Source organism: Triturus cristatus, chromosome 5_2, assembly GCF_964204655.1.
Source record: "Triturus cristatus chromosome 5_2, aTriCri1.1, whole genome shotgun sequence".
NCBI classification, from domain to species: Eukaryota; Metazoa; Chordata; class Amphibia; order Caudata; family Salamandridae; genus Triturus; species Triturus cristatus.
In genome coordinates, this window is record NC_140588.1 from 969,818,086 (window position 1) to 969,842,845 (window position 24,760).

General features: G+C 48.1%; 1 protein-coding gene across 5 annotated transcripts in view; it reads left to right on the forward strand.

The window, feature by feature from the left end:
* Positions 1–24,760, forward strand: part of CHRDL1 (chordin like 1) — a 641,585-nt gene that overhangs the window by 216,706 nt on the left and 400,119 nt on the right. The gene's annotated exons all lie outside the window — the stretch shown is intronic.

The following is a 24,760-nucleotide window of genomic DNA, read 5'->3' on the forward strand; positions in this document are numbered from 1 at the left end:
TATAGGAAATGATACATAAGCCAAAGGACTGAAAGTGTAGGAGTCACATGTCATCCATACTGGTAGGCAGTATAGTTTGAGTGCTTGGTGTGGAGAAGCACAAACGCAGAGTCGAAAATAAACAGCATAGTTGGGAGTTCTCTTTAATAATAAGAATCGATTTCTAGCCAAATTAACCCTTGTTGCAACATTAATCAATGTTCTAATAATGTATATTTTGCGGTGTTTATGCAGTTCTGGGATGAAAGTTAATAGCTCACTATCCTATATTAGGACTTTAAGTTATAAATTGCAAGTAACAAAAGGATGTCTCTTTTGAAAGCAGTAATCTGCTGATCTGTTTACATCATATACACTCTGTAATCTACTTGGTACACGTTCTTTGCAGCAGGCATATTAACCCTCTGCACTAACTTCACCTAAGTCAGAACCTCAACTTTACAAAACACTGATCTATCTCCAGGAAGATAATTAATCACACGAGTTTTCTTGACATTTATGTGAGGCCTGGTAATTGCCGGCGGAAAGAAACGCTGCAGCAGGTGCTTCAAAAGCTTTATAAACTTTCAAACACAGCGCCCCCAGGAAGCCAGCACCCGGTGCGGTGGCACCCGTCGCACTGCCCTAAAGCCGGCCCTGCATGCAACATCAGTGCAAGGTTCCGTCGCACAGAGACACGTGCGAGACACACACACACACACACACACACACACACCACCAGTGGAACTTCCATCGCAATAGTACATTAGTGTAAAGACCCGGGGCATGATTTATAGATGGGGGGACCCGGTTACTCCGTCACAAACCTGATGGATATCCCGTCCGCTGCATTACGAGGCCATCATATCCCTTGGCACTTGTAACACGTTTGTGATGGAGTAACCAGCGACGACCCGTGTAGGGCGTTTTACCGGGGAGGTGACGTGGGGCAGAGGAGGGGCAAGGTGGGGGGTTGCAAAATGCGGCATACGGTCGATTGCAGGTAAATTACGAAAAAAAAAAAACCTAATTTTGTTACGCGCGCTGCATCGCATTTGGCGATGGTGTTGTGAAGGGCCTCGTGAGTGTGGGTAAGAAGCTTGAAGGTGTTTCTCTTCTCGACAGTTAGCCAGTGTAGTGTCCATGTTGGCTGCTGTGGCAGTGGCGTGGTAGGTTGAGGTCTAGTCTGGCGGCAGCGTTCTGGAGTTTGCGGGTGAGGTTGTTGTTGAACCCAGAATAGAGTGTGTTGCCGTAATCCAGTCTGCTGCTGATGAGGGTGTGAGTGATGGTTTTCCTGTGTTTGGAGGAATCCAGTTGAAGGTCTTTTGGAGTAGGCGAAGGGTGTGGTAGCAGGAAGAGGTGATAGAGTTGATCTGGCGGTCCATTTTGAGTTCAGAGATCAGGATGATTCCAAGGTTGTGTGCGTGGTCTGTGGGGGAGGGGGTTCCCGAGGGCAGGGGGCCATTAGGTGTCGTTCCAGGCATAGGGGTGTGGGCCCATGATGAGCACCTCGGTTTTGTCAGTGTTGAGTTGTAGGCAGCTGTTCTTCATCCACCTGGTGACTGCTTCCATTCCGTCTTGAAAGTTGTGTTATGTGATGTTGGGTTCGTTGGATAGGGAGAGGATGAGTTGGGTGTCCCCTGCGTAAGATACGATGTTGAGCCAGTGGAATCTGATGATGGATGCAAACCGGGCCATGTAGACGTTGAACAGGGTCGGGCTGATGGAGGATCCTTGTGGGACTCCGCAGGTGGTTGGCGTGGGATCCGAGAGCGGTCTGCCAGAGAGCAAAGAGCGGATCCAGTCAAGGGCTTGTTCCAGATGCCCACGTTGTGGAGTCTGCGGGCTAGGGTGTGATGGGAGACTGTGTCGAAGGCTGCAGAGAGGTCCAGAAGGATGAGGTCCACAGTCTCTCCTCTGTTGAGGAGGGAGCAGATGTCGTCTGTCGCCGCGAGAAGTGCGGTTTCGCTGCTGTGGTTCTTCCTGAAGTCTGATTGGGAGGAGTCAAGGATGTTGTTTTCTTCTATGAAGGCGGCGAGTTGACTGTTGACGGTTTTTTCCATGACTTTGGCCGGATATGGGAGTAGGGAGATCAGTCTGAAATTCTTTAGGTCGGTGGGGTACACAGAGGGTTTTTTCAGGAGATGGTTGATCTCGTTTTGTTTCCAGTCGTCGGGGAAGGCGGCGGTCTCAAAGGAGCGCTTGATGATTTGTTGAAGCTCGGTGAGATGATGTGGTAGATGTGGTAGGGGCAGGGGTCTGTGGGGGCCACGGAGTGAGTGTTCTTCATAGTCTTCAGGGTGTCTTCGATGCTGGAGGTGGTCCAGCTGTCTAGTGTCAGCTGTGTGGTGCTGGGAATGGTGAGACAGGGTTCCTCGTGGGGGTTGTTGTTGTAGAAGGTGTCACGGATGGTCTTGATTTTGTAGTGGAAGAAGGCGCTGAGTCTGTCGCAGAGGTCCTGGGAGGTTGGAATGTCGGTGGCCTTGCTGTTGAATTGAGCAAACTCTTTGATGATGCTGAATAGTTCCTTGCTATTGTGTGCGTTGGTGGAGATTTTGTCCTGGAGTGCTTTCTTTCTTGAGTACCTGATGAGTTTGTGGTGGGGGGTGGTGTCTGTTTCGAAGTTGTCGAGGTCTGCTGGGTTTTTGGAGCTCCTCCATAGCTTTTCGAGGCATCTACAGATGCGTCTGGAGTCTTGGAGTTCGATGGAGACCCAGCTGGCTTTCTTGGCGCGAGGGTTGGAGGGTTTCTTGAGAGGGGCAACAGTGTTGGCGCAGTCGGTGATCCAGTTGTGTAGAGTGTGGGTGGTTGGGTCTTCATCTGTGGCGGTGGGTGCGGAGCTGCTGAGGGCGGTGGGGAGCTGGTCGTTGGAGATCGATCTTGTTCCAGTTCCTGCGCTGGAGCTGGTGTGGACTTCTATGGGAGACATTAGTTTTGAAGGTGATGAAGTTCCCTCCCTCGAAGATGGGATCAAGGATGTGTCCTGCTGAGTGCGTTGGTTCTGGTATGATCTGTTTGAGTCTGATGATGTGGCGGTTGTCCTGGAGGGAGGTGGAGTTAGGGTCTTGGCGGTTGTAGAGGTGGAAGTTGAGGTCTCCCAGCAAGGTGTAGTCGGTGGAAGTGATGGCATGCGGCGTGATGATGTCAGTGATGGACTCGGAGAAAGGTGCATGGGGCCCGGGGGGTCTGTAGATGAGGGTGCCTTGAAGGGTGGTGGACAGGTTGATCTGTATCTTGAAGTGAAGGTGTTCCATCAGTTCTGTGGGTCTGTCAGTGTAGGTGCTCAGACGAAGGTTGGCCTTGTGGGCAATGGCGATGCCTCCCCGGGGCGGTTCTTCTGGGTGATTTTGTAACCTTCAGGGATAGCGATCGCGATGTATGGTCCAGAGGTGGCATTCGTCCAGGTTTCAGTGAGGAAGGCAACGTCCAGGGAGGTGCTGTTGAGGAGGTCCCAGAGTTCCGTAGCGTGTCTGTGGAGGGAGCGGACATTGAGGAGGATGCATTGCTGGTTTTGGGGTGCAATGGGGTTGTTAATGGAGGCGGGGGGAACTTGGGTCTCGGAAAAAGTGAAGTAGTAGCGGCAGCGATGGCAGGTGAAGGGTCCGTGGGTGTCGAGAGGTGAGGAGAGCTTGCATTAGTAGTTCTTGCCGACGATGAGTGCCACCAGGATTCCCGTACTGGTCGTTGTCCGGTCCCGGTCAGGGGCAGATGGGAGTCCGCCATTAAGTAGGGTTGGGGGGAGGGCGGGACAGCTGGGAGGTGGGCACGAGTAGCGGAAACACAAGGGAGAGGGAGGGGCCGCGGGGACAGCAGCGGCATGGGCTGAAATGGCGCAGGAAAATAAAAGAGAGCAAAAGAGCGAGAAAAAGAAAATAACAGTAGAGGTGGAGAAGCAGAAATAAAGGAGAAATAAAGAGCAAAACGAATAACAGGCAAATTGGAAAGAAATGAGCGAGGAAAAAAGAAGAACAGAAGGCAGTAGCACTGGACCTCGACCTTTGGCAGTGCTGACAAGGGCACTTACTGTGGAGCTGTGCGCTGAGAGAGCAGAGTCCTGACCAGATAGACAATGTAAGCAGCATTATAGAGAATCTCTGAGGTTTCAAAAGAAAACCACAACTTGTTTGGTTTACTGCTTTTAATAATGCTCAAAGTGGTTCCCTTTTAGAATTGTCATGTCTGACGAGGGTGGTATTGGTGGTTAGTGCTGCGGGGGACGGGGGTGGAAAAGAGGATTATCTAAGGTTGTGAGTCAAGATTGGTCCAACAAGCAACAACGGCAGCAACTAGTGTTAAGAAGTGTTAATGCTCCATATGAGATATTTTCAGGAGCATTTCCTAGGACAAATGAACACTGGTTTGTTTTGTCTTTTTCTCTCATTGAAGAGGTGGAAGAATCGATAAAGTGGGCTACAGTTCTATGTGGTACTCTTCTAGAATTGATCCACTAGAGATATCCTGGCAGACATGGATGGTTAGGCATTGGTAGTTGGTGCTTATGGTGGACTGGGCTGTAAACAAAAGTTTGTCATGAACTGATGGAACAATATTCCATACTGAGTTATTTTTATGTGCATTTCCTAGGATGCCTGAACAAGGGTTTTTATTTTTTGTTTTTTAGTGCACAGATGGGAAAGTTGATGAGCAAAAGCTTTGGGCCTGATTTAGATCTCGGCAGACGGGTTTCTCCGTCACAACAGTGATGGATAGCCCATCTGCTGAGATATATATCCTATGGGATTTATATGTTGGCGGACGGGATATCCGTCACAGTTGTGACGGAGTAACCTGTCCACCAAGATCTAAATCAGGCCCATAAATACATTAAGATACAATTATACAAACGCCTTTTGTATGTGTCTAAGAAATATTATGCTTGGTGTTGAATGGAATTTTATATGTTTAAATGGTTCCGATAGAACTTAAATAAAATATTGTTCATTAATTGGTTGCTTGATTTATAGATGGATTAAACAACCGAGGTGAGAAGGAAAGACAATTTTGTTAATCACTTCTGATTTACTAGTTGTTATTAAGGGGATCCAGTCCTGAGCCAACCTTCAAATCCCCATGCCGATTCAACAGCACGGCATGGTTTACAGTATCATTATCATAGGCTGCTTAGAGGTTATCGAGTATAAGTGCATCCCGCTCACTTGCATTGGGACAATGAAGAGGTCCTCTCTCAAGTTTGTTAAAGTGAATTTTGTGCCACTTAAGGGTCTAAATACCCGCTTCTCCTCTTGTTGTATCTGCTTTATTCCCTTTCTATAATTTTAATGCCATATTTTAAGTCAGGGGTTGATCAACAGTTCTTCAGAACCTGCATGTCCACAATAATATTTGTCAAGACGGTCATGGCGATCAAAGTTACGTTGTATCTGAGACAATCTGAGCTAGATCTGCTTAGAACATAAGACGCACATCTAACCCTCACTCTACATCAGAATTGGGCCTTAGTATTTCCACTAACATATTGCACTTGGAAGCCGATAATTAACTTTGGGCTAGATGAACGAAGTCTTTTTGAGTAAGCTAATGGCCCAATTCATAGAATGCAAAAAAGCTATTCCAAATGTACCCATCCCAAATTGAAATTCAGTAAACTATTACCAAATTGCAATTTGGGTTTGTGATTCAGTATTTGAAAGAGGCATGTTTAGGGAGTGCCTCCCAAATTCCGATTTTCATTGGTATGTACAAATGTTTTGCAACTAAACTGTAGTCGCAAAACATTTACACTTTACCGCCAACTCAAAGTTTGTGGTAACACATTCGCAAATGGGAAGGGAGCCCCAAGGGATCTCTTCCCCCATGACGATGGTTGAAAACATATTTTTGAAGAGCATGCCGTCGTCCAATGGACCACTGCCTGGCTCTTAAAAAGTTAAACTTAAATGTTTAATGTTTTGATTTTTAAATGCATCCCGTTTTTCTTTAAGGAAAACGGGCTGCTTTTAAAAAGAGATTGCTTTACTTGAAAGCAATCACAGACATGATGGTCTGCTGACCTCAGCAGGCCACTATCTCTATAATAGCAGCAAATCGTAGTAGGTCACAAATTGTGACTTACCTCATTAATATTCATTTGGTAGGTCTATTTGCGATACAGTACAAATCTCTATTTAGGAAATAGGGGCTAAATAACCTCTTTGTACATTAGTACTAGTGATTAACAAATAGCATTTTACAAAAAAATTGATATTTGGTAATCGCTTTTACTACTGTTTGTACATCTAGCCCAATGTGTGATGTGTGAAGTCGCAATTGATTGAGCGAGAGCTGCCCCCACGCGCTACAGCCATGTTCACAAGACTGGATCCCATGTAATAATCCTCAGTATTTAAGACTTCAGGGGGCAAGGATCCCCATATATCAGCATCAAATATCAGGCTATAGTACACGTGTGAATTACTTCTTTCCCTACTATGAACGCTGATAATGGATATGTTATGTTCTAACTACTATAACATGCCGAGAAAATTACAACCCCTAAAAAAAGTAGAGGATTGGTAATCTAGTTTAATACATTGCACCTGCTCACTGATCACTATTCTGGCCCCTACTTTTAGAGCACACGAAGCAAAGGCTTCACAAGATGGTCTGGCAAAATGAACACATCCCTCTAACACATCTTGTCAGTATTTTCTAACAGGAGGGGCATTAGCATAACTGGTATCAAGAGCCGTTGGGTTCAATTGAGGTAAAATAGAGAGGGGAGACACCTCATACCCCACCATTGTCTCCACTGTCGATTTCTCATCCGGTAAATTCACATAGCCACTTTTCGGGTCAGTACTTTGAGGACGTACTTGCGAGTATTGGACTATAGCCTCCGTACTAGATACGGCCTCTGTGGCCTCTATATTTTCTCTAAAACGTATTCTACTTTTTGTCTCTTTTTTGCAAATCTACGCACAGGTTTTTTCTTTTTTCCTCTTTGCTTTTCCTTCCTCTCTTTCTCCTTTGATCGAGAAGCACCTAAATCACCAAAAACATTTCCATAACTAGACTGGGTTTTAAAAATAGGAAACACTTCCTGTTCTGCCCTTCTAGATGTACCCTCCAGATACTTCATATTAGGAGTAGTGCCTAAAATAGATTGTATAGACAGGAGGGTGGTCCTTTTCTTTACGGGCAACCACAGTATCAAGTTCAATCCTGCACTGCCTTATAGGGTTGGAGAACACACTGGTGTTAGAATATATGCAAGACTGTTTCCCTGCTCCTCCTCCTAGTGCCAAGCCTGCTCCTCCTCCTTGTGCCAAGAGACTGCCACCGACCGCGGCCCCCGCAGGGGGCCACTACAGAGGTCGGTGCCCTAGTGCCGCCGGTGCACCGGTCACCCCTCCCCGGGGGCAGGGACGCCGGCCAGTGTCCCCCTCTCCTCGTGCAGGCCGGATGTGACACACAAGCGCGCCACTTCCTGGCCCCTGTGGGGAAGGGGAGGCTATTTAGCCTTCCCCCACCCTCCTGGCAACCTCTTTGTCGCCCAGTATGCCGCATTTTAGCAAACAAAGGGACTGTTCAAAGGTTAAGTATAATCCTTCTCGCCTTAATAGCCAAAGTAGGCAGGCGGGTGGGGGAGTGGTCACCTAGCATGGGGGCTGCTGTCCCATAGATGGGGCACGCAGGTGTTCAGGCACACACGGTGCTGAAAAGACGGCAGCTAGGTGAGATCAGCTAATAGATGGGGCAATGTGAGCCTTGGTGTTGCTTCGCCCCACCCACAGTTGGCACGGGGCAGAGGCATGTGATGCAGTGGGAACATTCCCGCAGGAGTGTGAATAGTTCTTGGCACAACTTCTCAGGCTTCACGGGCCTTTGGTTTCATCAGACACTATCTGACCCAGGCTAGCGTCAAGGGCTTGGGGATACAGATGGGGCCATCCATAACCAGTAGGGATGGTTCTCTGCATCTAGATTTGCAGGAAGCTCTAGACAGAAGAGGCTGCAGCTGTTCTAGTGGGGGGCCCTGGCGGCGACGGTGAGCCGCCGCCTGGGCTTGTGGCGGAGTTACAGGGCGATCTGGAAGCAGGCCGGTACAAAGGGTACCTCTACGCGGCACCATAGGGGGTGCCTGAGCCAAAACCGAGGAGCCTTAGGGGAGGGTCCCGGAAGCCGTGTCGGCGCCCCACTAGTCCTGCGGGCGGTTGTGGGCCTGAACAACCGGGGGGTTTGCTATGCGACGCTCCGCCCCGGGAGGGGGGGCGTGAGTAGAAGTTAACAACGGCACATGATACTAGAAAAGAATCACCTGGATGGCATTAAAGGCGGGGTTCACTCCCGCGCTGCCCGGCTCATCAGGCAGGCAGGCAAGCGGCCCAGTTGGTTGCCTGCCCTTGGATCGCCCGTAAGATAACCCACCCATTACATATTGTAATATGTAATAAACCTGCAGCAAACTTTACCCAACTCAACAGTCTGTGTGTGTGTTATTTGGGTATGCATTTTGGGTGACGGGGGACAGAGGGGGTGCCCCTGGCGGTACTATGCCGCCGACGCGGCCCCCGCAGGGGGCCACTACAGCGGTCGGCACCCTCGTGCCGCCGGGGCACCGGTCACCCCTCCCTGGGGGCGGGGACGCCGGCCAGTGTCCCCCACTCCTCGTGCGGGCCGGATGTGACGCACAAGCGCATCACTTCCTGGCCCCTGTGGGGAAGGGGAGGCTATTTAGCCTTCCTCCACCCTCCTGGCGACCTCTTTGTCACCCAGTACGCCGCATCCCTCCCTACCGCTTACCCGGCGTAGGGGTCGGGTGGGGGGGTTTCAGAGCATTGTAATGTTTCTTTTTTCGTTGCAGGCGGAGTTACAGGGCGATCTGGAAGCAGGCCGGTACAAAGGGTACCTCTGCGCGACACCATAGTGGGTGCCTGAGCCAAAACCGAGGAGCCTCAGGGGAGGGTCCCGGAATCCGTGTCGGCGCCCCACTAGTCATGCGGGCGGTTGTGGGCCTGAACAACCGGGGGGTTTGCTATGCGACGCTCCGCCCCGAGAGGGGGGGTGTGAGTAGAAGTTAACAACGGCACGTGATACTAGAAAAGAATCACCTGGATGGCAGCAAAGGCGGGGTTCGCTCCCGCGCTGCCCGGCTCATCAGGCGGGCAGGCAGCCCAGTTGGTTGCCTGCCCTTGGATCGCCCGTAAGATAACCCACCCATTACATATTGTAATATGTAATAAACCTGCAGCAAACTTTACCCAACTCAACAGTCTGTGTGTGTGTTATTTGGGTATGCATTTTGGGGGAGGGGGGACAGAGGGGGTGCCCCTGGCGGTACTATGCTTAGGTGGTAAACGGCCCGCTTTAGAAAGTCCCCCAACATATAATATATTGTACAATAAGCTGCATAGCACAAGCTGTAGGTAAAGTGACTTAAAAGGTAAAAAAAGAGAAGAAGTGCCAAATACTTTACAAGCTATGGCTTTAGGAGGGCTTCTCTAGAAAAGACAACCGCACAGACGTTAATTGCATATAATTTTTTCACCTTTTTGTTACTTTTTACTCGTTAGGTAGCCGGTCTGCCACTTTTTTCCTTTTATTCCCCATGGTTCCCAGGCAGCAACAAGTTGGCAAGACTCGAGCTTCTGTCGGACTGCTGCCGTATGTATTTTAAAATCGCAATTTCTACTGTTCAGATTAAACCCGTAGAACAATTTATTAACAGGATCAAGTGGGAACCACATTAAACAAAAAAGAAAGAAAAGGGATTTGAAGCTCAGGGCTGCAAGAACAGCTTTCATCTCCTTCGTCTTTTATGTAATTATTCCACATCATTCGTACCGTCGCGTGGGATCTGTCAGCCTGGTTACTCTTCCATGGCGGCCTGGAGTCAGACAATGTTTTCCGGCTGGGAACTTGCTAAAATGGCAGCCATCTCTGAGCAAAGGTGCCAAGGCATTTGCATGAAGTGAGAAGACGGGTGCACTGGTAGGTGTTTTCTAAACTGCTTGACCCGTTGCACTCAGGCACAATTTGAGGGACTTACTGGGAACCCAAAGCAGCCCTGGGAAATTTTGACAGACCAGCCCCCGTACGGTGCATAGCCAGTACAGCGAGCGAGCCTGACTACTACAAAGTGGGGCTTTAGGGGGGTCCCCTCAATTCAATTTGGAGAAAATTAGTGCATTCTACAACACATTTGTCAGTATATATTCTATTATATTAGCTTTTAAAGCATAGTAAATGATGACCTTACAGTGTACCAGGATACAACAGTCTTTTTTGGGGCTCTTCAATGATTCCCTCACTATCACTTCCCAACAGTGCCTCTTGTTTCCCCACAGCGCTTCTCTCAGATTTATTTTATTTGTTTTATAGCACCTCTCATGCCAATGTCGGGTGTTGGAGCTCTTTACATCACACACACATACAGAGACAATGAATACTACATGTGTAAATCAGTGTCTAGAAAATGTTACGTGAATCAAAGAGGACTACAAGATGTAGGATTCACATGCCATCCATACTGGAAGGAACTTTTTAAGCGTGCTTCGTCTGGAGAAGTACAAACTCAGAATTCAGAACATAACACTAGTTAGGTTTGACTTTAATATTAAGAATTTATTTCTACCCAAACAAACCTTTTTTAGCAACATCAGGATAATGAAAGACTGGGAAAAACATAACTTTCTAACCTGTGCCATGCAGCTTGCATTCTGCTCTTTGATGGTAGTTCATAGCTCACTTTGCTAGATTACTATTGTAACTTATGAACTGCACAGTAGCAAAAGAATCTCTGTGACAAAAGCAGTAATCCACTGAGCCATGCACATAAAATATTGTTCTTTGATATGCATGGTGCACCTTCTTTGCAGCAGGCATATTAACCCCCTGCTCTACCTTAGATGAAACAAAACTGCCCCTAGACAAAACTCCCATCTCTCTCCAGCAGGTACATCTATCACCAAACTTAACTTGAGATTTTTATTGTTGCCCGGAAACTGCTGAATATACAAGGAATTTTGCAGTGATTTTAAAACTGCTCCACTGCTACAAAACCATCACTCATTAACAAAACTCACCCTCCTTTCTCTTTGTCTGGCAGCTTGTTTCATCTACCTCCATCCAGAATGCACTGTCCTCCACCTAAGTGCCTGGATACCCTATCGGGTGATTAGCTACACTTTATAAATCCTCATTGACATTCAGTGTCTTTGAGTTTCCGTTACGGGTCACAACAGTAGCCAATGCCACCCATGGCTCAGTTATCCACGGCTCTTCAATGATCTTAAGAGTCATGAAGGCAGTGGCAAGAACAGAAAGTAAGCTTATTTCTTCCTCTGGGGTCATGGGTGATTGTGCTGAGAGACATGTACAGGGAGACCCTGTGATCCATGTTTCTCAGTAGGGCTCTTTGGAACCAGGAGACCAGGCGTTTACTTTTTCCTTGGGAATAACAACTCTCACAGGAGATGCTGCTTAGTGTTAGACATTCGCTTGAGAACTGGCACAGTGCAGGTGAACCACCCATAGTATCTACCTGCTTTATCACAACCTCAGAGTCTGCTTTCTTGAAAGGAGAGACTCCAGGTGGGCAGCTTGTTTCAAACCTTTTCTGAAAACAGTCGAGCTCTGTACATATGACAATAATCGTCTGCACTTCTGTCTATTGATGGCAGGTATATACTTCAACTGAAGGCAGCTAAAGAATGCCCTTCTCAAAAACTCATTCTGGATAAGACTTTATGATCCTCGCTCACTGTTCTACACCCTCTGTCATTTACTTTGTCCTGTTTCTCCTGGTCTTCTACTTTCTTCTACTTGCTCTACTGAGAATTGTACAGCTTCATTATGTCCAGGATTTCCAATATTTGTGCTTCTTTCTCTTTTACCTCTGTCTCTAAGAGCTCTACGGCTGTATCTGCGGCTGATTTAGGACCTCTTACTGCTCCTCTTCATTAACTTCACTGTTTGGATTCCTTTTCTTCTGTGTCAGAGTCTGAAGTGCTTGTTATTCTTCAGCTGCTTGACGTATGGCTTTCCCTGCAGTTATTTTGTATTAAAAAGGAAATACAAGGAGAATGTTAAAGAAGTAAGCTCCATTTATCAGCAACCCAAAGATGGGAAACATCCTTTACATCACATGATACATCGCATGCCATTACAACGTGGTTGTTATAACGACTTGCTGTAGGGGGCAGAAGGTGTTGGATTTAAAACCAAACACCTTCCCTACTGTTGCACAGACTGAAGTTGGAATAGTAAATTATACTATTCCCACATCCATTACCTCCTTGTAACCACTTGCGTTGTAATGGTCTGCAATGTAACAACGTAGTCGTTGTAACGACCGCGTTATAATGGCATACGATGATTGCATGAGTTGTAACATGGCATATTCCCCCAAGATACATCTGCTGTCCACAAAACCCCACCAGTATCTGTCACCCAAGCAGAATTACAGAAATTTTGTTACTAGAACATTATAAAAAGAGAACTAGTCTATGTCATGCTCCACAGTAAGGAAGCAGACACAACACACCCCTCCCCCTTACAAACAATAACAAAACAAAGAAAAAGTAATAATACAATATAAATAAAAAAACATGTGATGTTACAGATATAAACATGTATAACCAGTAATTGGTACCCTTAAAAGGTAGGATGATCCGACAACATAATCTTTTAACTTTCTTAGTATAGATACTAATTGTTCTGATCTAATAGATATGTAAGTCTGGGTGGCTGCGGATCCACAATCTCCAGGAATATCATTACTCTCTCTCATCATCATCAAAGTATCTTTATTCGGATATTAAAACATCCAGAAAAGAACAATATATTTACATATTTCATATACAATAATATGAGCAGTTCATCATAAAACATTAAAATAAAACATATCTAATGGGCCATTCAAGATCTCAATAGCAGAGTTGGGCCTAAGATTTATGCTAAATTGCAAATTCATAGTTTTTATAAAGTGCAGTGTGCTAACAGCTATACAGATAGGGGATACCAACACATTAACATTGATTAAAATGCAAGATCGCAGTTTACATAAGATCAATCAATTTAAAATAAGCCGTAGCCTAAGTAAAACAAACTTCTTATAACATCCCAAGTACTCTAAACATTGCGAGACAGCAATTGCGAAGACTCCATGGGTTATCTCCTGTTCTGTGTACAATGTAAAACTATCTTACGGGTGGACTTTAATCCGGATGCCTCAACTACAGCATCCGGCAAACAGAGTAACTTACGCCTCCCTTCTAGACTTCCTCAATTTCACGGCTAATCTTAAAAAATTTACAGTACAGAACAAGGTAAAGGGTTCCGCGGAAAGTTTTAAGTATAGAAGAGCTACTCTGACTTGGGTGAATTTATTCACTCTTAGGATGGTTTTTAAAAAAAGAGCCCGCGGATATTCATATAGTGGACAAAAGAATACAAAATGTAGGGTGTCCTGTGGAGATCCCAGATCGCAGCCACAGGGACCCTTTGAACCGATATCTTTCGTGTACCCTGCGGGAACTGCTAAAATATGATGTAAGAGATCCAGTCTGAATCTGGTCATTAAAAACCTATCGTTTTTGTTGTAGATCAGTGCCAGGTAGGGTTCTAGTCCTACAACAGATTTTGTTAATATATGAGATCTCACTGACCCTTTCAGAATTTCGCTGTCTTCTCGGGCGCAGGCTATCCGCCTCATATATTCTGCTTTTAACATGACCTTTAGCTGCGGAGTTAGGGACGTTGGTTCCTTAAAGTATTTTGCAAAACCCAACCACTCCAGTTTATCCTGAACATATTTAAGCCATGGTATCTTATGACCTTTGTCCCTGTTAATACAGTCTATTAATATTTCTCTGCTTAGACTTGCTTCAGTGTTGGTCCAGATTTTAATCCAACACTGTAATGGCTTAAAACTTAATCTGTTTGAGATATAGGGAATCCCTAGCTCCTCATGAATAATAAAGGCCGGTATGCTTTGAGGAACCTGCAAGATCCTCCTAAGAAACTTGTTTTCCTCTAATTGTACAGTGGACATGTTTCTGAATCCCCAAACCTCACTCCCATACATGATTTTGGAACAACAGATTGAATTATATAAGTTCAATATTTCCAACACTGACCAACGACCTAATCTCGTGGTACGATTCATGATTGAGCCCATTATGCTCACGTGCTGTTTGCGTTTTTCAGTGATTAATGCATTAAAATTGAGGTGTTTGTCGAAGATGATCCCTAAGTAATTGAAGACCTCGACCTTCTCTAATTTGTGTCCCCCAATTTTAAAGATAAAATTCTTAGTTGGTCTTTTTCCTACTTCCATGATATAGGATTTTGTTAGGTTAGGGGATAAATCTAAGTTTGCCATAAACTCACAGAAGCCATCAATAAGAGACTGCAGTCCCCTCCCTGTACGCGAGAGGAGTACTGCGTCATCCGCATACAGTAAGACAGGAATGCTTCTATTTGCTACTCTCGGGCAATCAACTCCCAATGTTCTCAGAGCATTGTCCAAACCGTTTATGTACAATGTGAATAAAAAAGGCGCCAGAATACAGCCTTGTCTCACGCCCCCTGTGCAAGAAAAGTGATCGGTCAGATTCCCCTCGTTGCTATACCGAACCTGGTGCAATGATTTTAAAATGAATATCAAGCTTAAATCTACCCCTAGCAACTCTAAAATCCCCCATAATTTTCCTCGGTTAACCCGGTCGAAGGCTGCTGTCAGGTCCATAAATGCTAAAAAAACTGTACCTTCGCCAGCCACAGTATATTTTGCGACCAGATTATATAAATTGAGGCATTGGTCAGTTGTTGAGCGGCCCATTCTAAAACCGTACTGGGTGTCTGTAATAATTTCCTTTTCCTCCGCCCAGTCCATTAAACGATTTAGAATCACCTTCCCTAGCACCTTTGCCGACACATCGATTAAAGAAATCGGTCGGTAACATTGTGGATTACTCTTATTTCCCTTTTTAAATATGGGGACAATATGGGCAGTTGACCAGGACCTAGGCAGTCCCTCTTCCACGGCTGTATTAAAAATTCTTACTAGTATAGGAGCCCACAGCTCAACCTGTGATAGGAATAGATCTGGAGGAATCCCATCTGGCCCCGGGGCCTTGTTTCTTGTCAGGGCACGTATTCCATTTTTAACCTCGTCCACTGTGAACTCCACCCATGAGTTTGGAAGAGTCCCCACATCTGTGGCTAATTGGGCAGGTGCACTAACATGATTATACAACTTACTGAAATGAGAGACCCATTCTTCTGGGAGGATGTTACAGGCTATCTTCTCACTATTTAATGCCTGAAAAGTTGGGTCATTTATCACCTTCCAGAATTTAGACATGTCTCTTAACTCCGCTGCCTCCTTTAGATTCTCCCAAGCCTCAGAATGGATAGTTTGTTTCCTCCTTTTTATGGCCAACTTATGTTTGGCCCTACATTCCATTATCCTACTCCTGTCTTTCGGTACCTTTTTAAGTGCCCGTTTTAATTCTTTTTGAGCACTGGAGCATACTTTGTCAAACCATTTTGGTTGAAGGTTGGACGTAGGTAGTGATTTGGCCCTGAGTGACTTATCAATGTCCCTTGCCATATTTACAAAGACATTTATCAATTTTTTGCCTTTGACATCCTGGTCTAGACACATCCAGATCCCGCTATCGGGGGATGCAATAAGCTTTTGGTAAAATGCTTCCCCATCTATGTTAGACCAACGTATGCGCCTGCCTTGGTCGATAGCTTCCAATTTGCCCCTCGTCATTCTGGCCCTTGCCTGAGTGGGGGAATCCTCAACCATCAATGACAACACCAAGGGGTTGTGGTCGCTAAAAATGCTAATCTGTATACTAAAATCTACGATCCTGTGTTTAAGACAATTAGAAACAAAAATGAAATCAATAATAGTATCCCTACCCCTGCCTTTGAACGTTGGGTTAATGATATTAGGGTTAATGGGCTTGATTAAGTCCATCGTAGGGATTAGATCATATGTGCCCAGAATATTACCAAGTTTACTACCTTCCAGTGTGTGTTCTAGGTGCCAATCCTTGGTAGAGGGGCAGAAATCCCATTTAGCCCCTTCCCATTTTAAGTGTGGGCATTGATGGCAATTAAAATCGCCCACCAAAATCAGGGTTGGGGGGTTATTTCCCCTGGAGTGTAGATCTGACAATCTATCCTCAAGCTCATTCAGCCTCTGCGTTGGCTGAGCTGCGTTATAAAAATTTATTAAAACAAATCTTAAGCCCTTCCTGCAATAACTGATACCCTGTAAATTATCCGAACTCCAGCCCAAGACCTCCCAGGTCCCATGTAGTTTGAGAGACACATATGTTAATAGTCCTCCTTTCGCTCTTCCCATACTAGATTTCCGGGCAGGTACAAAAAACATTTTATATCCCTCTAAGTGTGCAGCATTGCTATCCGTCTCCCACGTTTCTTGTAGACAAATAATATGGAATTTCTGACTGAAATCCAACCATTCCTTGTTTTTTAGCTTGGGTGAGATTCCTGCAATATTCCATGAAACCACCCTCAGTTCCTCCGCCTCATAATTTATTGACCTCCTCGCTAGGGTGGACTGTTTTTGGTCAAGGGATCCTACAGGCCAAGTCCCTCCCAAAACCACGCTTTTGACTACAGGATTTGGTGTAATTTCGTTTTGCCTGGTGGAGAGTACGAGTTTCCCGTAATATCCATAAACTCCTTGTGCAGTTACTTACTCTCTCTCACAACAACCCATCAGTACCACGCATATCTAGAATGAGCTGTGTACCTGATCACTGCCACTTTGACTATCGTCAAGATTACGCCCAAGAGAATAATCTTCACCCAGCCATCAGCATGGTAACTCCTGTACGCACTTGGAATCATGTTTCAAATACACCTTTCCTGCACATCTAACCGAGCACCTGAGATGTCAAATCTTGCCATCACTTAGTTTAGCTGAAGTGGTTTATATTTTAATGACTTTAAGAGGGCAAAAAACCTATTGTCTCCCTTTCATCCCCCGGTACTTTTTTTTGCTCGTACCCACTGCCCCTCCGTAACTTCAACTGCCTTCATACAATGCTTGCAATCATAATACTCCTCACATACTGCTTTGCCCTTTAAGGTATTGCCCTTACCACTTCAGGAGACACTTCCTTTTGTCTTTCAATAGACAGCAAGGTTTGATTGTCTTTCTTCACTGGCTTTTTACCTCCTGGAATTTTAAATGGGCTGACAATAGTCACCGTGGGAGCTACAAGATATGACCATATCATAAACTTTACTTCTTTGTCCCACCATTTCTTGTGACTGGTAGACAGTGCCCATAACCGCGTATGAGTGCACTAGTACATGCGGGGTGATAAAGTGAACATCATTATGCTCATAGAAGGCCTTCAATGATTTTGAATTAAATTGGACCCCCATTGTTACTAACTATAGACCTTGGTAGACCATCCCTCTGTAAGATATCACAAAGGAATTTGAACACAGCTCTAAAATCCACATTATTTACCACCAAGACTTGGGCTAATTAGAAAAGAAGTCTAGCAACACAACGCTGTATTTGTTCCCTCGAACCTACTCGTGCTAGATTCCAGTGTATTACCACCTAAAGCTTCCCAATGTGATTCAGGACATGGCAAGTGTAACAACACAGGGATGGAAAGGAATCCGAGATTTTTCTGTATTGCAACCCTCATTATATTCACATGCTAACCACATAATATATGCAAGCCACATAATATTTGCATGCTAACCACTTAATAATATATGCAAACCTCATAATATTCACATGCTAACCTCTTAATATATGCAACCCTCATAATATTCACATGCTAACCTCTTAATATATGCAACCCTCATAATATTCACATGCTAACCTCTTAATATATGCAACCCTCGTAATATTCACATGCTAACCACTTATTAATATATTCAACCCTCATAATATTCACTTGCTAACCACTTAATATATGCAACCCTCATAATATTCACATGCTAACCACTTAATAATATGTGCAACCCTCATAATATTCACATGCTAACCACTTAATAATATGTGCAACCCTCATAATATTCACATGCTAACCACTTAATAATATATGCAACCCTCATAATATTCACATGCTAACCACTTAATATATGCATCAATTCCTGGCCACCAATACTGGTTCTTGATTCTCATCTTGCTCTTAAATATTTCGAGAAAACCTTCGTGGTTGATTTATAAAACGTTTCCTCAAGGACTTTGGTTTGAATAATCTTCCATCCCTCACAAGAAATTTTGTATCAACACTAATTCATCTTTGACGACCCCAAAATTCCGTAGATTACCTTCCAGTCTCTTCTTCTCCGGCTAACCGCTTTTTAGATACTCTTTCACCCTTCCTCTTTTGCCGAGGTGTCATCCCTCTAATATCCTTCCACCCTCTCTTCTTCTGCAATGGTTCTAATTGTTTTCACCTCTACACCGGCAACCACACAATCTCCCACTCATTCTACACACATTTTGTCAAGATTAATGGTGCTATCCTTAAATAGTTAGCAATCCCATTTCTTGCTCCTGGCACATATTCTTTTTTTGTAAATCTGTTTATTAGTACAATCAGTATTCCAACATCACTTTACAAGCAACAAAGCAACACGTTATAGTCCATCTATACCCAATAATTGAACTCCGTTCAGAGCTCACGGTGCACATGTCGTGGGAGGCATCAGTAAAGGATTATATTTACAGTTACATTGTGGCCTAGGCCATACATGTTGAAACTGCTTCTTGAGGGGTAGTTCCCCGAGATCCTCCCGCATGCCATAGTCCGTATGCAGTTGTGCTCTTAAATCAAATTCCTACTAGTTGATTTACACTTTTAATGAAAACAACCCCCCCCAACAAACTACTATAACCATGTGACCGCTCCTGGCAGAATGGGCGACCCCCCTCGAGTTGTAGTGATGCGTCTTGCCACTGCGTGTAGGTGCAGTCTCAGTGTGACGTAGCTTCTCATGCTCCTAACCTCCCCACCCATCACCAGGCACACCTAGGCGAAGGGGAGCCGGGTGGAGGGAAGGCCCAGGGGGGCTACACGGGGACCATGCCCCCACCGCGGGTTGGCACAGCGGGCACAGCCCATGCGCAGGGGGGGCAGCCGAACAAAGGCCCGCGGGACCAGGGTGCGTGCATATGTTGAGGTCGCCTCAATGCGTGTATGTATATGCAGTCTCAGTGCTGCCACCACTACTCGTCTGCCGGGGAGGTGAGAGCGATGGGGCATCTGGGGCGGGAGGGGGGTTTCCCGGCACGCACTAAGTTGCGGGTGCGGTCCTGATTCATCCTCGGGGGGGATCCGCGCTAGTCTCGTCTGCATAGGTTGTTCCCTGCGCTAAGTCCATCATGATGCTCCATGTCTCTAAGTCCCTGTCCGCATTTTCATCTGTTCGGACCGCACTGAGCCGGCGCTCCTCCGCCACCCCCCATTCCCTTAGGTCCGCCCTCTATTTCTCCAGGGAAGGAGGCACTCCGACTTCCAGTAAATGGCTATGTGGCGTTTCGCCAGAGTAGCCCCGACAGAGCGAATTTGTGCTGCATGCGTGTTGTTGTCTTAGGAGTCGGGAGTGCCCCCAGAAGGCATCTTTTTATGGAAGCTTCAATAGTGAGCTTTGTGGCGCTGTGCAGGGTGTCCAACAGTATGCTCCAGTAGGGGCCAAGTCTGGGGCAATCCCATGTAACATGGATAAAGTCGGCTGGGGAGAAGCCACATCTCGGGCATGCAGCTGTCTGAGTCGGGTCAAACCTCACAATGCGTGCAGGCGTCAGATAATTGTGGTGTAGTTAGTTAAACTGTGAGAGCTTAAACCGGGTGTTAGGTTTGGACCGGGGAAGGCCCACGTGTGTGCATTAACTAGGCCGCGCTGCTATGCGGCGCGGACACAACCACTCGACACTTGCTCGTGGGACGGAGAACCACGCCCCGAGCGGGCGGCTCCATTTATTCAACCCCGCAGGCCACGCCTGGCCTGCGGATGCGGTGCAACGTCACCTGGCACAACTAGACTGCCGAATACTACATCCCTATCCAACTCAGTCAATTGAAAAATACAAAATGCAAACGCACAACATTGATATAGTTCACACAGTTCAAATTCCCCAGAGGGGTGGTACTTGCTTGCTCCCCGTCGGCCGCTTCTGGACACCTTCAGCAGGCAAAGTCTCTCAGCCTCTGACTGGGGCGGGGGTTGGGCCGGAGGCTATACCTTTTCGGGGAGTCTTGCCGTCGCGGACCCACTGGGGCCCCCCCCTCTGGCGCCGCAGTCGGCGTTGGTGTCCCAGTGGTTTCTGGTGTCGGGGTAGGTGCACTCCCGGCTGGGTCTTCCGAGAGTCTTTCGGGATGGCGTGGGGGCACCTCTTTGAACCACGATATTTTTCGGGACACTTCCTCTCCTCCTTTCTGGGCTGTCACCATGGTCCCTCGCGTTGCGACAACCGTCCAGGGGTCGGGTTCATAGTTGGTTCGGAATTTCCCCCCCGGGCGGTGGTCCTTCAGCAGGACGGTGGCTCCGGTGTCGAGCGCCCTGGGCCTGGCATGGTGACGGGCGCTGGCTTTTTGGTTCCGCCGGGCTCTTCTCGCTTGCACCGCCGCAGCCTCTACTGGTGGTGGTGACCATCCTGGGGGCGTAGGGAGTAAGTCTCTCCGTGGGCCCTGGAGCATCAGTGCCCACGGGCTCCGCTGGGTAGTGCAGTGTGTAGAGCTCCGGTATTCCCGCAGGAACTCGTGTAGTCTCGTTTCCGGGTCCACTTGTTCCACTTCTGCAATGCGGAACACTTTGTTTAGCGTGCGCATAAAACGCTCCACGTCCCCATTGGCCTGGGGCCACTGGGGCGTTAACCGCCGGTGATGTATGCCCCTCTGGCTTAGGAACGCGGCGAACTCCACTCCCTGGAAGGGTGGTCCATTATCACTTCGGATCTCTTGGGGGAATCCGAACATGGCGAAGACTTTTTCCAGGGCCGGCCTTATTTGGGAGAAAGCCGTGGACGCTACCAGTTCTACTATGGGATATTTTGAATAAGCATCTATTAAAACCAGCATGTGGCTTCCTCCTGGGAAGCTCCCGAAGTCTATGCTTACTTGAGACCACGGGGCGGTACACGCCTCCTCGGTGATTACCGGTGCGGGCCTCTCCGGGTTTCCTGTCAGTTGGCATAGGGGGCACCGCTTGACATACTCCTCCACCATGTCTTCCATCTCCGGGAACCAGACCTTTTCCCGCATACGGGCCTTCATCCTGGTGACTCCCTGGTGTCCCCCGTGGGCTAGTTGCGCCGCCTGGTGTCTCAGGGTCCTTGGTATCACCAGCCTGGGTCCTCGGAGTAGGATCCCGTCGTCTGTGGCGCTAAGTTCATGCCTGATGTGCCACATCTTCGCGGAGTACTCCCGCTCGTCCGGGCTCCACGAGTTGGATTGCCTCAGATAGTTCGTCCATGACCCCTCCTGGACCGCTTTTAGAGTCCGGTTGTATACAACGTCCTCGGCAGCTGCCTTTTTGATGGCACCCAGCGTCATGTTTATCGGGCATGCCGATGTGGAGACAAGGTGTACGTACTGTTCGGTACCCTCACTGTCTTCCGGTGTGCTGGTCGGGGCCGGGTGTCGAGATAGAAAGTCCGCAGGATTCTTTGCCCCTGGCCGGTACACGACTTCCATTTCATATGGCTGCAGCTGGACGGCCCACCTCTCGATGCGCGGCGGTGGGTGGGGCGCTGTCCCTTTGAAGATTGGCACGAGCGGTTGGTGGTCTGTGACCATCGTGAATGGTTGTCCCTTGAGGTACAAATGGAAGTGGTGACAGGCCCATCTGATGGCCAACGCTTCCCGCTCAATCTGGGCGTACCTGGCCTCGGTCGGGGTGAGTGATCTGCTGGCGAACGACAGCGCTGCACATTGCCCGTTCTCTTGTTCCTGGGCCAGCACTGCGCCCAGCCCAACGGGGCTGGCATCCACGAGGACTTCCGTCTTCTTAGCCGGGTCAAAGTAGGCGAGTGTGGCCTCCCCCAATAACGCTTCCTTTATTCCTTGGAACGCTGACTCTTCCACTGGTCCCCACTGCCACTTGGCATCCGCCCTCGTGAGAGCTCGCAGGGGTTCTGCTCGCGTGGCGAGTCCGGGGATGAATCGTCCGCAGTACGTCGCCATTCCGAGGAAACTGCGTACCTCAGTTGGGGATGTTGGCGCCGGCGCCTCCTTGATGGCCTGTGACTTGCAGGGGTCCACCTGGATGCCTTCCTGGTTAAATACATAACCGAAGAATTCCAGGGATGGCTGGAAAAACTGGCACTTGTCCTTGTGTAAAGTCGCTCCGTGTTCCTTGAGGCGCGTCAGGGTGTTGCAGAGATGCTGGTAGTGTTCTGCGGCTGTCGCTGAGTGGATGAGGATATCATCACTTACGTTGAGTACGCCAGGTAGCCCTGATAGCAGCTCTCGTATTGTGTTTCGGAACACCTCCGCTGCCGATGATATTCCGAAGTTTAGCCTTTTGTAACGTCGTAGGCCCAAATGGGTACTGAAGGTAGTGATGTAGCGGCTTTCCTTGGACAGTGGGAGCTGGTGATACCCTGCGTTTAAATCAATCTTTGAGAACCACTTCGAGCCGTTCACGTCAGCAATTATGTCATCCATAGTTGGCGTGATGTGTCGTTCTCTTCTTATGGCTTTATTTGGCAGTCGCATATCGATGCAGAGGCGTATCGCTCCCGGCTGCTTCGGTTTTTCTGCGATCACCATTGGTGAGACCCAGGGCGTCGGGCCGGACACTTTTTCGATGATCCCCTGCTTTTCTAAGTTCTCCAGTTCCTTCTCAACCAGTGGCCGCAGGTGGAAAGGGACCCTCCTGTGTCGCAGCGCGACGGGGACGACTCTCCTGTCAATATGGAGTTTGATGGGGCTGCACTTGATGCGTCCCAGGCCTTGGAACAGCTCCGGGAACTGATCCAGCAGCTCGTCTACCTGGTGAGCCTGTGCTCTCCTTGCGAAGGATATCAGCCCCAGGTCTTCCGCCGTGTGACTACTTAGCAGGGTGTCCGCTTCTCTGTCAATCACGTGTATTGTCGTCGTGACCTCTCGCTCCTCTGCCTTGACAGGAACTGTGATCTTTCCTTTCAGCGGAAGCGGCGTATCCGCTCCGTACGCGTAGATTCTGGTTTTGGACGGTCTTACCGGAGGACAAGGCTTTAGGCGGCGGTATTGTTGGAGGCCCATTACATTCACGGTGGGCCCTGTGTCTATTACTGCCTGGACTTCCGTTCCCGCCACGTGGACTGTGCACGTCGGTTGGGGCCTGCGGCGGCGCTTAAGTTCCCTCGCAAATGAGATGAGAAATGCTTCCCCCTCATCGTCGTCTGATGATTCATCACTTGTCTCCCGATATTTCCTTCCTTTCTCCTTCGAACCGTCTTGCGATCGTTCCTCTGTCACCGATAGATGTCGTACTGCCTTCGTCGTGGGCCTCCGGTTGCGGAAGTCTCGGCCTCTCGTCCTTCTTCGGCATACGGAAGCAAAATGGTTGGGAATCCCGCAGTTGGCGCACGTTTTCCCCTGCGCAGGGCAGTCCTTTGCAGCGTGTGGCTCATGTCCACAGTATCCACATCTTGGTTTGGTCTCTTCTGACTTCCGACTTTTGTTGAAGTCTCCTCTCGGCTTGGTTCGGAGGGCGTCCGCTCGCTCCACCTTGATGTTTTCTTCTCGTACAGGGGCCTTCGTGAGCGCCTTGTTCATTTCGTTTGCCCTGGCTGCCGATAGATCATGTGTCCTTGCCAATACCAGCATGTCCTCTAGCGCTATTTTTAGTTGGCGCAGGATGAGTCCTCTCAGTGTTTTGTCTCGGCACCCTTGGATCAGCTGGGCGCGTATTTCTTTGGGCTGGTCATCCTCGGTGCACGTGCTGGCAAGCTCGCGAAGTCTAGCATAAAACACGTCCATCGATTCTCCCTCTCTCTGCCGGGCCTGGCGTAGTTTGAAACGCTCGAAATCGGGGTTTAATTGGGGGTCGAAATGGGCATCAAGGGCGGCCACCGCCGCATCGTAGTCTGTGGCGACCCCCGTGTTGGGTAGATGCTTAAACAGTTAAAATATCTCATCTCCCGCGTAGTGCAGGAGTATGGACCTCTTCACGGTGCCGTCCGTCTCTCCGGTTGCGCTAAAGTAATTGTTGAGTCGCTCTATCCAAATTTTCCACCTGGGAGACGCTGTGGCAGGGTCTTCGAGCTCACTGAATGGGGGCAGGACTCCAGACGCTGCATGTTGGAATGGGACGCGGGCTACCACTGCCGCTGGACCTGGTGCGGCTCCTGGGCCGCTGCTCCGCCATCGTTGTCCCCCATCGTTCACTTGAGGTCGGTGGCTCGTCCTGCTTAGCTTGCGGCCTTGGGCGTGCACTACGCGTGGGGGCGGCTGAAAGCGCGTGGCTTCCGCTTTTTTGTGTGCCCTCCCGCCTTGCACTGGCTTGCTGCCGCTTTGGGGTGTTAATTTCCTGGCGGGCGTGATGTTTGTCCGTTTCTCCTAGCCTGTGCACTCACTTGTGGGGACCCCTGGGTGTTTGTTCGCCTTGTTCCTGCTTCCCCTTTGTTTCAGGATGTGTCCTTTACACTCTCCGCTGTTGCTGTGCCTTGTGCTTGTTCCCTTGTGAGTTGGAACTCCTTCTCCCCCTTGAGCGTGATTACGTGTCTCCCACAGCCTCCTTTATGCTCCGGGCTGTTGCATTGCCATGGGCTGTTGCATTGCCTTGTGCTTGTTTTCCCCCCCCTCCTTCTTAGCTTCCCACGTGTTCCTATCCC